The sequence below is a fragment of the Eurosta solidaginis genome, chromosome 5, assembly GCF_040869045.1.
Source record: "Eurosta solidaginis isolate ZX-2024a chromosome 5, ASM4086904v1, whole genome shotgun sequence".
NCBI lineage: Eukaryota > Metazoa > Arthropoda > Insecta > Diptera > Tephritidae > Eurosta > Eurosta solidaginis.
Genome location: NC_090323.1, coordinates 99,741,513 through 99,757,405, shown reverse-complemented (window position 1 = coordinate 99,757,405; position 15,893 = coordinate 99,741,513). Strand labels below are relative to the sequence as shown.

Genomic DNA, 15,893 nt, shown 5'->3' with positions numbered 1-15,893 from the left:
TTGTTACCGTGTCTGTTGTTATGCCTGTTATATTTATTACGTTACTATTGTCTACTTCTACATCGTTTGCCAAACTGGAAATTTGTATTAATGAAATGTGAATCTACTAGAAAAGAACATATTTTATGTGAATCGCTACAAGCGACTTCGACGAAATCGGAAAAATTTAAATTTAGACAATATATTGACTGAGAAGTATTTAGTCGAATTGCTCCTGCTCCCTCAGTGTTCGCGCCTGAGGGGCTTCGGCATTTAAAGAACGAACATTGGCTGAATTTCTAGAATTTGAACCCTGATTATTGGAATTTCTGTTATTTCCGGACCGATTATTATTGTTATTGTTGGAATTGCTATTGCCTCTATTGTAATTGCGATTATTGCCTCTGTTATAATTGTTATTTCGGAAATTTGTATTATTGTGTTGCCTATTTGCGTTATTGTTAAATCGAAAATAACTATTGTTGTTGTATCTGAAATTACTGTTACCTCTGGAATTTCCACGGAAATTATTATATCTTATTGGAAGTGACCGAAACGCTAACGCTAGCGGCAAGTGGCTCTTTAACTTCCTGTTCTCGCTCTATAATCATTTTCGCTACTACGTCCTTTGAATCTTTGAAGATTGTTGACGCAAGGATTGATTTGACCTACTATTTAATCTACAAACGCTAATGGTTTGTTCAACCGCCATCTCATGGGCTTTTGCCTTCGTCATACCTTCAATGATTAGACAGCGCTCTAACGAGTCAGAAAGCTCTTCTACCTGCTTTGAAAATTCTGAAAAATTGTTATTGGTTACTCTTAAGGCTGCAATTTTTCCCGCGACAACTTTCGAGTTGTCTGGCCTAATTTCACTACATAGCGCTTCTTTAATTTGCTTGACTGATTCTATATGCGTTGGTAGGGCTTCGCGAGCTTTGCCTTCGAGCTTGGATTTTAAAAATGCAATAAAAGTAGGAGTTAAGTTTTCGTTAGAGAATACTTCCATTAATTCAACTTTATTTATAAACGAGCCAAGTGCTAACGGGTCTCCACTGTAGTTGTCTCGCATAATCGAGGCACAAGTATTAATAAACGATTTTTTCTCCTCGATTGTGGCCATGGTTGTAATGTTAAGAATCGGAGTTAAAATAGAAAAACTAGAATTTGGAATTACAGGTTGATCAGCAAATCCTAAAATGTCTGCGCTCAGGGATAATTTATAATTATGTTCACTTGTTAAGGTATCAGTTGACGATGCACTTGAAGATGAATCAGAATCTGAATTATTGGAATCTATATCTTGGTCTGAGTTTTTGGAAACTAAATTTTGCTCTGAATTTTTGGAACTTGAACTCGGATGGGAATCTTGAGAAACAACCTTCCCGCTTCTTAGGTCCATACGCGTTGAAACGAATAGACAAGATATTAAAATTTTTGTTGCTAGATATGTGGAATTTGTTTATGAAGCTTGAATAGAAAATTGAATTTAAAGGAAATTAAATTGGAGCGAGTTGAGTTGAGCTCAAAAGAAAATTATGAAAGAATTCTTAAAGGGAATTTATGAAAATATTTTAAAAGAAATTCGTGAAAGTATGTATTTTTTAAAGCTTATAGATTTTAGTTATAATTATACAATTGGTTAGCGAATACTTATAGCAAAAAAACTTTAGTTAGTGAATTTTATTGAAATACTAAAGTTAGTGATTAGTTAGTGAAAAGAAAGATTAAAAAATATTTACTTTACGCTTTTGTTGTCCGCAAATCCAAACCCAATGATTGGAATTAGCTGAAAATTTTTCATGCAAAAAGGAAGTTCTAATTGGAACTCACAAGCAATTTAAAAGATGTTGGATATTGTTTACGAATATATTTATTGAAATGTAAGAATTTTTAATTGTACAGAATGTGAAAAAATGTTTGTATTTGAAATGTATGGCAAAATTATAATTTTATTTGAATTTAAATGCAAAGATTATAGAATGGCAAATATTTTTGTACAGGCTTTAAACGGACGCACCGCTTTTATCAAAATTGTATGGTTTTATTTTTATAGATACGGCCGCACCGCATCTTTCCAAAATTGTAATATAAATGTCCTCGGACGCACCGGGATTTAAAAAAAATTTATGTCATGTTTATACACGGACGCACCACTTTAAAAAAAATTGTAATCATATTTTTAACTGCTTATATGCGGACGCACCGCTTTTCAAAAAGTAACAAAATGTTTGTTTGTATTCTTTTGTGATGGGGCCCACTGTAGGGCAGAGTGGGACTAAAACTAGAAGCAATTAATAAAAAATGTTTTTCTGTTTACGTCCGACCCTGTCCCACAGTGCCTACCTGAAACCTTACGCATATACCTATGTATGTGTATTTTAATAAATTTGATGGATGTATTGTATGTATGTATTTATTAATCAAAATAAATTTTTTTTTTTTTTAGTTAATATAATAGAAAATGGTATGAAAATTGGATTTGTAACGTATTGAAAAAAGTAATTTTAAGTAGATTTTATAATGTTGAGTTTAAATAGTATAAAAGTTGAGAAAAATTCCATACCACGTGCTGCTGAGTTTTGCCGTTTGCTGTTTTTCTGCTGCGTTTGGTGTACTGCTGCTGCGCTTGCTGTTCTGCTGCTGCCACCTGATATTCTGCCGCTGCACTTGCTGTTGCTGATGGCCTAGCCTTCCGCTATTCGGTTTTTCGATGTACGGTGGTTTGCCGTTTTAACGGTGGCGTGGCTAGTGCCGTTATTGAAGTGGCGTGGCTAGTGCCGTTTTTCCACTAGTTTTTTGGTACAGTTTCGGTTTTTTGATTTTATAGTTCAAAATTTAATTTTTTTCCAGTTTCTTTCTAATTTCTTTTATTATTTCTGCTGCCGATTAGTTTGTTGTTTTATAAGCTTTGAATTTTCGTATTATTTCCGATTTTTATTAAGTCTTGGTATTATGTGTATATGTATATTTTTTCAACCGATTTTTTTTCTACCACTAGCCACGACCAAAAAATCCACCACCACTGCCTTATTTGTTGATTTCGTAAAAAAGTCGTTTCTTTTACAGTTTCAAATTGTGGGTTTTTGTTAATTATTACATATTTTTTGGTTTTTAATGATTTTAAATTTTTTGTAAATTTTCCTCAGTTTTATATATTTTTTTGTAATGATTTTAAATATTCAGGGTTGTCATGGAATTCTAGTCGGTTTTGCGTTTTGTCGGAATTGCAAACCAATATTGATTTAAATTGGTGTCATAAAACCGTATTGGTTTTGCTCTTTTCGAATGTAAATAAAAACGATATTCGAATAAGCTGTTTTGCAATGTTATCGGTGCACCGGCAATTTTGATGTTAATTTTTTTGGCAAAATTTTATAAAATTAATTGTTTTGTGCATCTAATCAGAAATAAACAAATTTATTGAGTGCAAAATGGCATCAGCAGTTGTAGCATTTATGTTATTGGAAGAAGAAAGTTGCGAGAAAGTCAAAAGAAAAATTTTAAGGGATCGCAGCAATCCATTGGAGCTGCCAGAGACAGCGTAAGCAAAATATTCTTAAATGTGCGTCTTTAAATATTTATAGTGGATGTTTCTCCATAAATTCAGTCAAAATATTGTTCTGCATTGAATTTTTATGCCTTCCCCTGTTAAGAATGAAAATATATGTATATTTATTTTTATAAAATTAACCTTTATTTACTTACATTTTTAGAAAATACTCAAGTGCAAGAGAACAACAACTATGAAAAAATTAAATCCAACGGCATTTAACTGATTGGTTTGTTTCTGATAGCAAAATCGATATTATTGGTTTCTGTGACACCTAAAACCGACACTAATTCCAATTCGAACATTAAACCGATAATATTGGATTTCATGACACCAAAGTGATTTTTTTGTCGTTTTTAAATCCGATTCCGACAACAATTGGATTCCATGACAGCCCTGATTATAATTGTTTTGAAATGTTTTTTGAAATTTTTGTATTTTCTTTTGTAGATTTTTCAAATTTTTAAATTTTTTTGTAATAGTTTTTAATCTTTTGTACTTTTTTTGTAAATTTTTTGATTTTGAACTTTTTGTGCTATTTTTTGAATTTATATTTTTGTAGAATTTTAAATTTGTATTTTTTTGTATATTTTTCAATGTTTTTAAATTTTTTGAAGGTTTTTTGTAAATTTTGTTGTTTTTTTTTTTGCATTTTTTCAAATTTTTATATTTTTTTTGTAATGTTTTTAATGTTTTATATTTTTTTTGTAAGAATTTTAAATGTTTTGTATTTTTTTTTTGTAAATGGCTTTTAAATTTTTGTAGTTTTGTTTGTAGATTTTTGATGTTTTTAATTTTTTTGTAGATTTTTTTTTTTTTTGTAGATAGGTTTTTAACTTTTATATTTTTTGTAATTTTTTTTTGTAGATTATTCATTTTTCCATTATTTTTTAAATTTTGTGCAGGGCTTCTCTTTTTTCTTCTTTACTTTGAGCCCCCACGCCTGTTGGGAGGCTTGCCTCATTTCGGCCACACACCGTTTTTACAGGGCTTCGGCCTACGGTCGCCATATCGAGGATCCATATTCGGATCCTGCAGAAACGTTCTGCGCACTCACCCGGCTGCCAGGCGCACACACTCACCTTCAATTTTCCTTTTATATAAATTAATGAAAACTGTCTTTATTTTTTTATTTCAACTATATTTAATTGTATTTTTCGTAAAACTTAATTCTCGCCTTTTACAGCTTTATCTACAATTTTTTAGTTTCTTTATAACTTTGTTAAAAACTCTCTACTTTCTTTACTGTTCTTAACACTGCACTTTGCTGAACTATAACTTTTTAGTTAGCACACTTATTTTTGCTTACTTTAGTTTTCGCGAGTGATGCGTCGGCCGGTTTACTTTAAACTGAAAACTGCCGCTAACGCAACTCTGTAGCTCGGCAGTTTTTCTTTACGTTGCTTAGCAACGAAATTAATGATGGCGTCGAGCAACGGCAGTTTCAGCCAATCAGAAACTCTATGAGTTGCTCGACTCTAACAATTTTAGTGATGCCAAGTGCATCTGATGTATGGTTGCATCTTGAACATTTCTAAAGAGGGTTGCCATCTACAATTTATTTTAATGCAATTTACTATGGCACTACAATTTGAGTTGGTGAATTTAATAACTTTTTGTAGATTTTATTCATTGTTTTGGATACGCTTTGACTAAAAGACTTATTTTTTGTGGAATATGTTTGTTATTTTTGCGTTTTCTTGATTTTTATGAAATTTTTTTTAATCGATCACAATGTATCGTATCATAAATCAAAAATAGAATATTACGCATTCAGGAGTTCAAAATTGCTTCGTTCTGCGCAATTTCGTCACACTTGACTGCTTGAGCGAATGAAAGGGAGGAAAAAACAAGAGCTAAAGGAAAATTACGTAAAAATTTCCATAAAAAACCGCTGATCTTTTGTTTACATGCGCAATCTTGTGGGGGTGATTTGTGTTATCGTATCCCTACAAGACGGAGGTAACTAGTTCACCCACCCATTCAAAGCTTTTTTCGCTCTCCACTAACACATGTAACATTCCATACTCTCATCGAAATGACAGTGTCATTTTTAATGACAGTTCAGAAATTATTCCGCAAAACCTTGATTTTATTTTGTTTGAATTTATATTGTTTTATCTCATTTTAAGCTACTATACACGCGTAAGAATTTGCGATTATAAATTTAATAAGATAAAAAAGAAGTTCAGAGCACATTGTATAGATCGCCAGCTCTCTCTTAACCTGGTGTGGTAAGGGATTTGCAAACATCCGTTGACTATAAAAGAAAAAATTCTGTGTGTTTCACTAATTGATGAGGCTCTGGTGACCCCAAGCTCCTCATGGAACTTGGGAGTGAAGAGGGAGGGATGGCGTGAAGGTTTAATGTGGCCACAAAAATCGTTGGTAATTCTTTACGACAGCATGGCATGCTAACACGCGTATTAATCTCGAGAATAATCCAAAGACGGAGAAGAAAAATTTTATCTCTGTCCGGAGATATTTGCAGTTGAAGTTAGCGGTTTTCATGTGATTGTTGTAATGTAGTATTACCCACAAAAGAAATTGTGAACATAAGTGTTTTGTGCGGATATAGTTTTTGGCTCCAAACCGGTGTTGGACCCACCCAGGGTAATTTTTTATAAGCGCGGAACAAGGCCGCCAATGCAGAAAGGTGTTCTTCGCAAAAATACTATGGATACCACTCCCGGTTTCGGAGGTACCAGTCTTTATTCGGTTTTTCATTAATATCTTTTGAACGAGTTAAAATTTTTATTTTCCGCCCTCGGATTATGAATACTGATGTCAAGACGCGGGTAATTGTTTACTGTAGCTCACAACTATAAAACTCGTCCAAAAATATCACGAGAGGTGTCAAAAGACGCGCTTTGCACCCAGGATCACGAATCCGAAGGCGGAAATTCAAAATTTTATTTATTTATTTATTTAGAACCCACACGAAAAACTGTAGGTAAAACTGATTTGCGTGGATAGAGTTTTGGTCTCCAAACCGGTGTTGGACCCACCCATGGTAATTTTTTATAAGCGCGGCCAAAGGCCGCCATTGCAAAAAGGTGTTCTGCGCAAAAATATTATGGATCCCACCACCAGCGCTCCGAACCGGGGCCATTTTTCGTTTTATTGGAAATAACTTTTGACAGAAATAAAATTTCCGCTCTCGTATTCGTAGTCTTGGGATCAAAACGCGTCTTTTGACACCTCTCCTGATATTTTTGGTCGGGGTTTTGATGTTGTGAGCTAAATTAAACAATTACCAAGACCCGTCCTTTGATATCTCTCAATATTTTTGGAAGCGTATTAGCAGTGTCATACTGTCGTAAAGAATTACCAAATCGTTCCCGAGAAGGCTAGCACCTTAATGGTGCTGTGTTACCGGAGCGTACCGGATCTGTATCCGGCAAAGGACCATCACATCGATAACACTCCTCAAAGCCTTCAGGAGCAACCTTACACAACAACATGCGTTTGTACGCTTTAGCCTAAGTTTACATTATCAGGTATGAAATAGTGAATATTAGCATTTATGGCAAAGTCTAATGCTGTTCATTTTAGAATTTCCCTTGTTGTTGTTGTTGTTGTTGTAGCAATGCTTCGCCCCACCTAACAGCCGCGACCGATCACAATTGTCATCAATATCCTCTAACGGGAGTCCAAGGAAACTTGCTGCTTCAACAGGGGTGGACCATAAGGAAAGGGGTGTTAGAGGCGTTGGTTCCACATTACAATTAAAGAAATGGTTGGTGTCATGCGGGGACAAATTGCAAGCGGGGCATACAAATTGTATGTCGGGGTTGATTCTGGATAGGTAAGAGTTTAACCTGTTACAGTATCCAGAACGAAGTTGAGCAAGAGTGACACGCGTTTCCCTGGGGAGTATGCGTTCCTCTTCCGCGAGTTTTGGATACTTTTCTTTGAGTACTAGATTCACAGGGCAATTCCCGGCATAAAGGTCCGACGCCTGTTTATGGAGTTCACCAAGGACCTTCTTGTGTTTTTCCGCTTCATACGGCTGAGTTCTCAGGTGCCGTATTTCCTCAAAATGCTTACGGAGATGACTCTTTAGGCCCCTAGGCGGTGCTAGTTCATCAATCAGATGTCTGTTGGTATGCTCAGGTTTCTGGGTATTAAACAGGAACTGTTTGGTCAGCATCTCATTTCTCTCGCTGATGGGGAGTATTCTCGCCTCATTATGCAGATGGCGTTCTGGGGACATAAGAAGACAGCCCGTGGCAATTCTGAGAGCAGTATTTTGGCAGGCCTGTAGCTTCTTCCAGTGGGTAATTTTTTGACTTGGCGACCATATGGGTGACGCGTAGCACGTAATCGGCTGGCTAATTGCTTTGTATGTAGTCATGAGCGTTTCTTTATCTTTTCCCCAGGTACTGCCAGCGAGGGATTTGAGGATTTTTTTACGGCTCTGAATTTTCGGAACAATTGCGGCTGCGTGCTCACCAAAATGTAGATCCTAACGTCACACCCAAGATTTTGGGGTGTAGGACAGTCGGTAGCGTAGTGCCATCAACGTGGATATTCAAAATGGTCGACATTTGGGACGTCCATGTTGTAAATAAGGTCGCGGAAGATTTAGTCGGTGATAATGCCAGGTTTCGCGAGGCGAAAAAACTGGAGAGATCAAGGAGGTAGCCGTTTATTTTATTGCATAGCTCATCGATCTTTGGGCCCGGGCCGGTGACCATTATTGTGCAGTCATCGGCGTTGCAAACGATTGTGACTCCTTCCGGTGGTGAAGGTAGTTTAGATATATAGAAATTAAACAAAAGTGGGATAGGACACCACCCTGTGGCACCCCTTGTTTAATTCTCCTTGGTTTTGATGTTTTATTTCTAAATTGCACCGATGCCTGCCGACCACCCAGATAATTTGCGGTCCACCTTTTAAGACACGGGGGAAGGGTAGACCCTTCCAGGTTTTGCAGTAACGAGCCATGGTTGACCGTAACAAAAGCTTTTGATAGGTCTAGCGCTACGAGTACTGTTCTATGGTGGGGGTATTGATTTAAACCGCAATTTATCTGGGTGCTAATGGCATTTAGCGCGGTGGTAGTGCTATGGAGTTTTCTGAATCCATGCTGATGAGAGGCTAGCTGCAAATTTGCTTGGAAATAAGGAAGCAAAATGGCTTCAAGCGTCTTTGCTACTGGCGATAGGAGAGATATCGGACGATACGACTCTCCTATGTTAGCTGGTTTCCCAGTCTTTAGTAGCGGGACCACCTTGGCCATTTTCCATTTCTCGGGTATGACAAAGGTGGAAAGAGACAGGTTGGGGACATGCGCTAAATATTTGAAACCCTCTTTCCCTAGGCTTTTAAGCATCGGCATGGCTATGCCGTCTGGGCCCACTGCTTTGGATGGTTTAGCGCACCAATGGCGTCCTCAACCACTTTAGTGGTGATGGTGATTGGTGACGCGCTGAATTTGTGTTTATGTGCGTGTCTATTGGCCTCCCTCTATCGTTGTCGACCGTAGAATGCATTATATATTGTCGGCAGAAAGCGCTCGCGCATTTTTTCGCATCCGACAGCACTTTGTCGCCAAAGGCGATGGAAACTTTCTCTTTGTGCTTAGTCGGATTCGATAGGGACTTTACGGTGGACCAAAGTTTACCCACACCGGTAGAGAGGTTACAACCTCTTCGGTGCTCCTCCCATTTCGCCCGCTTGTGTTCGTCCACAAGCAATCTGATGCGTTTGTTTATATCCCTTATTTGGGGGTCCCCTATATCAAGCTGTCTTATAAGGTCATGTGCTCTTTCGCTAAGTTTGCGGCCTCCGCCGGGAAGTGGGCCGGATTTCGGGAATTCTCCCGGCGGGTATGAAACGTGCCGTGGCGGATTCAATGACCTTACGGAAGGCACGCTCTCCTTGGCGGGCATCAGTCAGGATAGGGATGGCAGCAAAGAGGTTGTCTGTAAAAGATTTATATTCTTCCCACTTTCCTTTTTTGAAGTTTATGAAAGTGCGTTTTTCGGTTACGCTGAAGTCGGCGGTACGCTTTAGCGAAATAAGTATAGGCAGGTGGTCGGATGCCAATGTTACCGTCGGCTGCCAGTTGACGCAGATTACGAGTTCTGCGCTCACGATTGAGATATCTGGCGAACTGTGACAGCTTCCTACCATACGTGTGGGGCGTCTCCGTTTATTGTGCAGAACGTCATTTCTTCTATTTGATTAGCCAACATCTCACCCCTACTGTCCGCCCGCAAGTTTGAGTGCCGTAGATCGTGATGGGCATTGAAATCGCCTAAGATAATGCGATTGTTGCCAAGGCTCTGATATTAGGGCGGTATCCACTGGGGCAACAGGTGGCAGGAGGGATGTAGATGTTGATGATTTCTAGGTATGCATCGCCTGACCGGACAGATAGGCCTTGACGTTCTAAGACGTTGTCAGTGCACAGAACCGACTGCCTTGGGAAACGTAGAATTTCCCTTGGCTATGAAATGTGTTCAAAGAGAAAGCAGAAAGAAACGCAACACTTCTACCACTTACCTGCTTGGATACCTTAGGATTGAAACTAAATTTAGAGAAATTTAACTAAAAACCTTAGAACGGTGAATTTAATACTCGTATTATAGAAAACACAAAACAAAATCATTAAAGTTAAATCTTGAATGCTTACAGCAATTCTTGATGTTTTAAATCCTCATATGTTTTTCGATTTACTACATTCCCTAGCGAAGCTTTAAACTCTTCTTCCTGATCAGCTATCCAACGTTCACTTTGCTTTGAAGCTATCCGAACGTTTTAGGGAGTGTTATCGATGTTGATGGCCTTTGCCGAATACAAATCCGGTACGTTCAGGGAATAAAGCACCATTAAGGTATCATTAAACCTTCTAGACCATACCGCCATATTATGCAGGCAATGAGTTTTGAATTCAAAATCAAAAAAAGATATGTAGCTGCCTACAAAATGTTTGTGATTGTATATTATAAGAACTAACCATCATAATAAGGTCTTCAGGAGTAAAGAACACGCATTCATAAAAACAAATAGTGTTGAACATTTACAGGACTGTCGACCGAATATATTGACACAGCTGCCAACTCATTGTACATAAGTACACTATGTGCCAACTAATCAATGGGTCTGATGTAAGCGTAAATATCTGTTTTTATTAGTATAACGTGATTATTATACTTGTACTTACAGTTGAAACAGAATGTATGCCCGATCATTAATACGTACGTAGAAAATCAAATTGGAAAAGCGGCCGAAGCTATTAGTTACTCTGTACAAGAGAAAATTTCAGATGGTGATGTTATACTAACAATTGACTGGTGAGTCCAAACATCTATCGCATATGCATATCGTTGGTGAAAGTAAAAAAGTTGCATATTATATTTAATACCGAGATAGCAACATAATCACTTAACTGTAACAGTTGAAACTCTTACCTATTCAGAATCAACCCCGTCATACAATATGTATGTCCCGCTTGCAATGTGGCCCCACATGACACTAACCATCTTTTCAACTGTATTGTCGAATCAACGCCTCTAATACCTCTCATTATGGTCCACCCCTGTTGAAACAGCAGTTTCCTTGGACTCCCGTTAGAGGACATTGATGAGAATTTGAGTTTGGTCGCACCTATTGGATAGGGCGAAGCACTGTACAACAACAACAACAATCACTCGTCTATTAAGCCTTCATCTCCTTCACAGCACCTCATCCAAACCTACTTCCTTGATAGACCCTAGAAGTTCTCTTGGCTTGAGGGATTGAATGTGGAAATGATCTGGCCATGGTGGGGCCATAAACTTAGCCCTACGTCTTGAGATTACGTCGCATTCCAGGAGGATATGGATCACAAAATCAGCATGTACTATTCGATAGTATGCCCAGTTTCTGCATACGTTCAGTTCTACAATGTCCTGTAAAATAGCTGTTAGGACTCTTTGGGTTTCCTTCGAGAGGCCTATTATTTCCCTGTAACGACTTGTGCTATAACCTCCCAACAGTATTCTTTTCTCTTTCCCTCTCTTCTACTAATAAATGCACATGTGAGCCAACAGGTAGGAACGGCTCGGAATCGATGGGTCGTGCAGTTGCTGCCTCTCTGTCCAGGATGTCCGCCTGCTCACTACCCTCCGTTCCCCTGTGCACCTAATTGATTCAGCTTTTCTATGCACTCAAGGACCAGTGCTGAATTTATTTCGAACGCCGCAATTGCTCTAAGTGGGGCCTGACTGTCTGACTGAGTTTGACAATTGTTTTATTGGAGTATCCGCGCTGAAGGTTCAGCTCAGCGCACTGACTTATGGCTCTCCGCATGAAAATTTAATTTAAGCGCCTTGTTGTTGTTGTTGTAGCAATGTTTCGCCCCATCTATTAGCTGTGACAATCACAATTGTCATCAATATCATCTAACGAGAGTCCAAGGAAACTTGCTGTCTCGACAGGGGTGGACTATAATGAAAGGGGTTTAAAGGCGTTGGTTCCACATTACAATTAAAGAGATGGTTGGTGTCATGTGGGTACCAATTGCAAGCGGGGCATACATTTTGTATCTGTTGTTGTTGTTGTTTAGCAATGTTTCGCCCCACCTAATAGCTGTGACCGATCACAAATTGTCATCAATATCCTCTAACGGGAGTCCAAGGAAACTTGCTGTTTCGACGGGAGTGGACCATAATGAAAGGGTGTTAGAGGCGTTGGTTCCACATTACAATTAAAGAGATGGTTGGTGTCATGTGGGGACACAATGCAAGCGGGGCATACATTTCGTATGTCGGGGTTGATTCAGGATATGTAAGAGTTTAACCTGTATCCAGAACGAAGTTGGGCCAGAGTGACTCGCGTTTCCTTGGACGCATAGTTCCTCTTCCGTAAGTTTTGGATACTGTTCCCCGAGTACTTGATTCACCGGGCAATTCCCTGCATAAAGGTCCGACGTCTGTTTGTGGAGTTCACCAAGCACCTGCTTGTGTTTTTTTGCTTCATACGGCTGAGTTCTCAGGTGCCTTATTTCCTCAAAATGCTTACGGAGATGACTCCTTAAGTCCCTAGGCGGTGTTGGCCCATCAATCAGATGTCTGCTGAGAGGCCAAGGCTTCTGGTTATTCAACAGGAACTGTTTGGTTAGCATCTCATTTCTCTCCCTGATGGGGAGTATTCTCGCCTCATTATGTAGATGGTGTTCTGGGGACATAAGAAGACAGCCCGTGGCAGTTCTGAGCGCAGTATTTTGGCAGTCCTGTAGCTTCTTCCAGTGGGTAGTTTTTAGGCTTGGCGACCATATAGGGGACGCGTAGCACGCAAACGGCTGGCCAATTGCTTTGTATGTTGTAATGAGCGTTTCAAAAGTAATAGTTGGACCTCGCTGATTTGAGTAATCGTGGCACTAGATGCGGGCGTAGTCGTGGGAGTAACTAGCTACGTGGATATTACACTAATCAACGACTTTTAATATCGGAAGGTAGACCAGCACCACAACAACAGTCCCGAACAACAACAACAACAACTGGATCCCCTTTAGCCAATATTTTTTAGATGGTTAGCAAGTTTGATGGCCTTTTCACCTCTTAGCCGATGATGGTAATGGGAGACGCAATATAATGGTAATATGCGCGCCCCGTAGCCTGCCGCCTGGATTTAGTTGGATAACCTAGGGTGGGATAATATAGAAGGTTCAAGTTTTATCGATGTTGATGATCCTTTTCCAGATATAGATCTGGTCCGTTCCGGTAAATAGCACCATTGATAAGCAATCCCGACCATCTCGAGAGCGATTTAACATGGCCACAATAAACTTTATTAGCCATCCCGACCACCCCCTAGTTCCATCAGGAACCTGGGGTCGGCAGAGCCTGGTCTACTAAAGAAACAGAAAAGAGAAGCCATAAATTGCGCTAGCAGCCCTTGAATCCTTTCGGTGGTGCATCAAAAAAGTATATTCTGTACTAGCATATGATCAACTTGGAGACAACCAAACGTTTATTTTCATGTCCAACACGGAACTGGTGCTCGACCCTGCCGCTAAAGAAGGATAGGCGTAGTGATATCAATTCGTTCCCGGGTTATTCGGGGATAGCAGCTTTAGCAGTACTCTGCCCTCTTCAAATTGAATATCCATTCAAGGACTTCAGATAATTTATTAAACAGTCTGCATTTATTTGTTTTTGTAGCACGTCTTATTTACTTCGTAACATCAATCAATTATCCCTTGTTATAATTTTATATTCTCTATAAATGCAATAGCGAAGTATCTTCGGGTACCCTTGATTCTGGTTATCTGAAATCTCCTCGAGTCCCTTGTGCCATTGGCCTTTTAGCAAATACCTAATTGTGGAGCCCTATTTATAGAAAACTTTTCGGGTTACATATATTAAAAACTTTTAATCTATCCTTACTGATATTAGTTTCTTTCTCATTCCAGTTAATTTGATTTTGACGATGTGCGCATAGCAATATCCCAAATATTCAAGCTGTGGCTGTAAGAAGAACATACATTTGTTCAAATTACACGAAAACTGCGACAACTATACATCCGACTTTTTAGTACCACATATAAGGCCCTAACAAGTATATTATTGGAAAGGGTCAAGACCAAAGGCTCAACATAACCGGTATAAACAAAACTCATATTGCTCTGCAAACTGATGTTGAATGACACCACCAGCGCAGGGAAAATTGAGCAGCATCGCTCTGAGCTTCGAAAAAAGGTTTCAAAAAGGGCACGACTATAGACGTTAGATAGATAGACGTTAATGTATTTATGTAGCTTGTACATATCATTATACACATATGTAAAGCTTACTAGAATAATAAGGAAATAATTTAAATTGTAAAAAAACATTGTAAATATGAATTATTAATAATTAAATATTATTTAAACAAAAAGGACGCCGTTTCATTCATCCAACAAGCGATTTGACAGAAGGTAACCGGTACAGGTAAACGGCAAGCCTTTTACCCGTGTTGTTGTTGTTGCGTATGTTTTGGTTAGCGATAACGAAAACATACCTAATGAAGTAACTTCAAAATGTAAATAACATTGAGCGAGAAGCAATGTCGAAAACACAATAGGTAAGAGCGAGAAAGGGAGTCACACGTCCACTATTTTGAGAGAGCGCGTGCGTTACTTTTTTCACGCCAGCAAACTAAAAGTCATTAAGACGATAATTGGTGACAAGTTATCGGTGACGATTAAGTAATCACTTAGGTAACGAGTACCTGTCTTGTATGGATTGGGTTACGTTAGGGATACGACACGCGGCAACAATGACTCCGCTTTTACACGAAAACGACATCGATAAATGAAGCGCTATTTGACCACGAGCAAATTTCGCGGCATGCAAATATTTCAGTAGAAAATACAGATAAGGCAATAACTCCATTTCCTGAGTCAGTCGATATTAAAACCGAAGATTATGCAGTTATTCTTTTCTAGTAGTCTATTTTCCAAGTCAGACTACACTCAAAGCGTTACTGATGCATTCACTACCTTTCAGAATCTAAAAAGCAGTAAAGTCGATGGAGCTTCTAAGGAGGGTGTAAGCTGCGGATTTGTCAATATTATAAAAAGTGAAGAGGAATAATTTCCCCTATTAGACAAATTGGATCTTCCACTGTGGTTGTTGTTGCAGCGATTAGGCTACTCCCCGAAGGCTTTGGGGAGTGTTATCGATGTGATGGTCCATTGTCGGATACAGATCCGATACGCTCCGGTAAGAGCACCATTAAGGGGCTGGCCCGACCATCTCGGGAACGATTTATATGGCCACGTTCCAATGAGGAGCTTGGGGTCGCCAGAGCCTCGTCTCTTAGTGAAACGGGATTCGCCGCTCGAAGGTGAGGTTGACAATTGGGTTGGAGAAGCTATATATTGCGCTACACAACCCCTTGAATCCCTCCACTGTGGTCGAAAGAGCTGAACGAACGAATTTTCTTTCGGTATTAGGGGGACTCATGTAACCGTATAAATGCCTTATAACGTGTGTAAACTTATAAATTTATTTAGTGCGTAAACGAGCTGTCAAATTTTGTATGAAAAATCATTTACATAATTTGTATAAATTTACGCGCACATTTCATTGTGTAAACGCGGTAAACTCAAAGGAATGCAACCTTGCAGACATTACAGCAGGCATTTTCATCAGAAATCTCCAACATCAGCAATTAAAGGCGTTTTAGTTTTGATTTTTCACTTAATCTTGGCATATTTTAATTTGTATAACAATCAAAAAAATTTTGTTTGGCAATAATACAGCTGATAAACAATCATGTGTATCAAGAGTATTACTAGGTGCATTCATATAACCGCGTGTGTAAATGGATATAATTTTACGCCTTATAAGTTTATATGCTTTCATGACCCCCTATTATGATACTC

The 15,893-nt window shown here is 38.7% G+C and overlaps 1 long non-coding RNA gene across 1 annotated transcript in view; it reads left to right on the top strand.

The window, feature by feature from the left end:
- Positions 1–14,329, top strand: part of LOC137233931 (uncharacterized) — a 49,761-nt gene extending 35,432 nt beyond the window's left edge. Inside the window, exons 2-4 of the long non-coding RNA XR_010947609.1 lie at positions 10,553–10,650; positions 10,709–10,836; positions 13,938–14,329. This is a non-coding gene — a long non-coding RNA (uncharacterized lncRNA). The remainder of the gene's footprint in view (positions 1–10,552; positions 10,651–10,708; positions 10,837–13,937) is intronic.
- Positions 14,330–15,893: the final 1,564 nt, after the last annotated feature.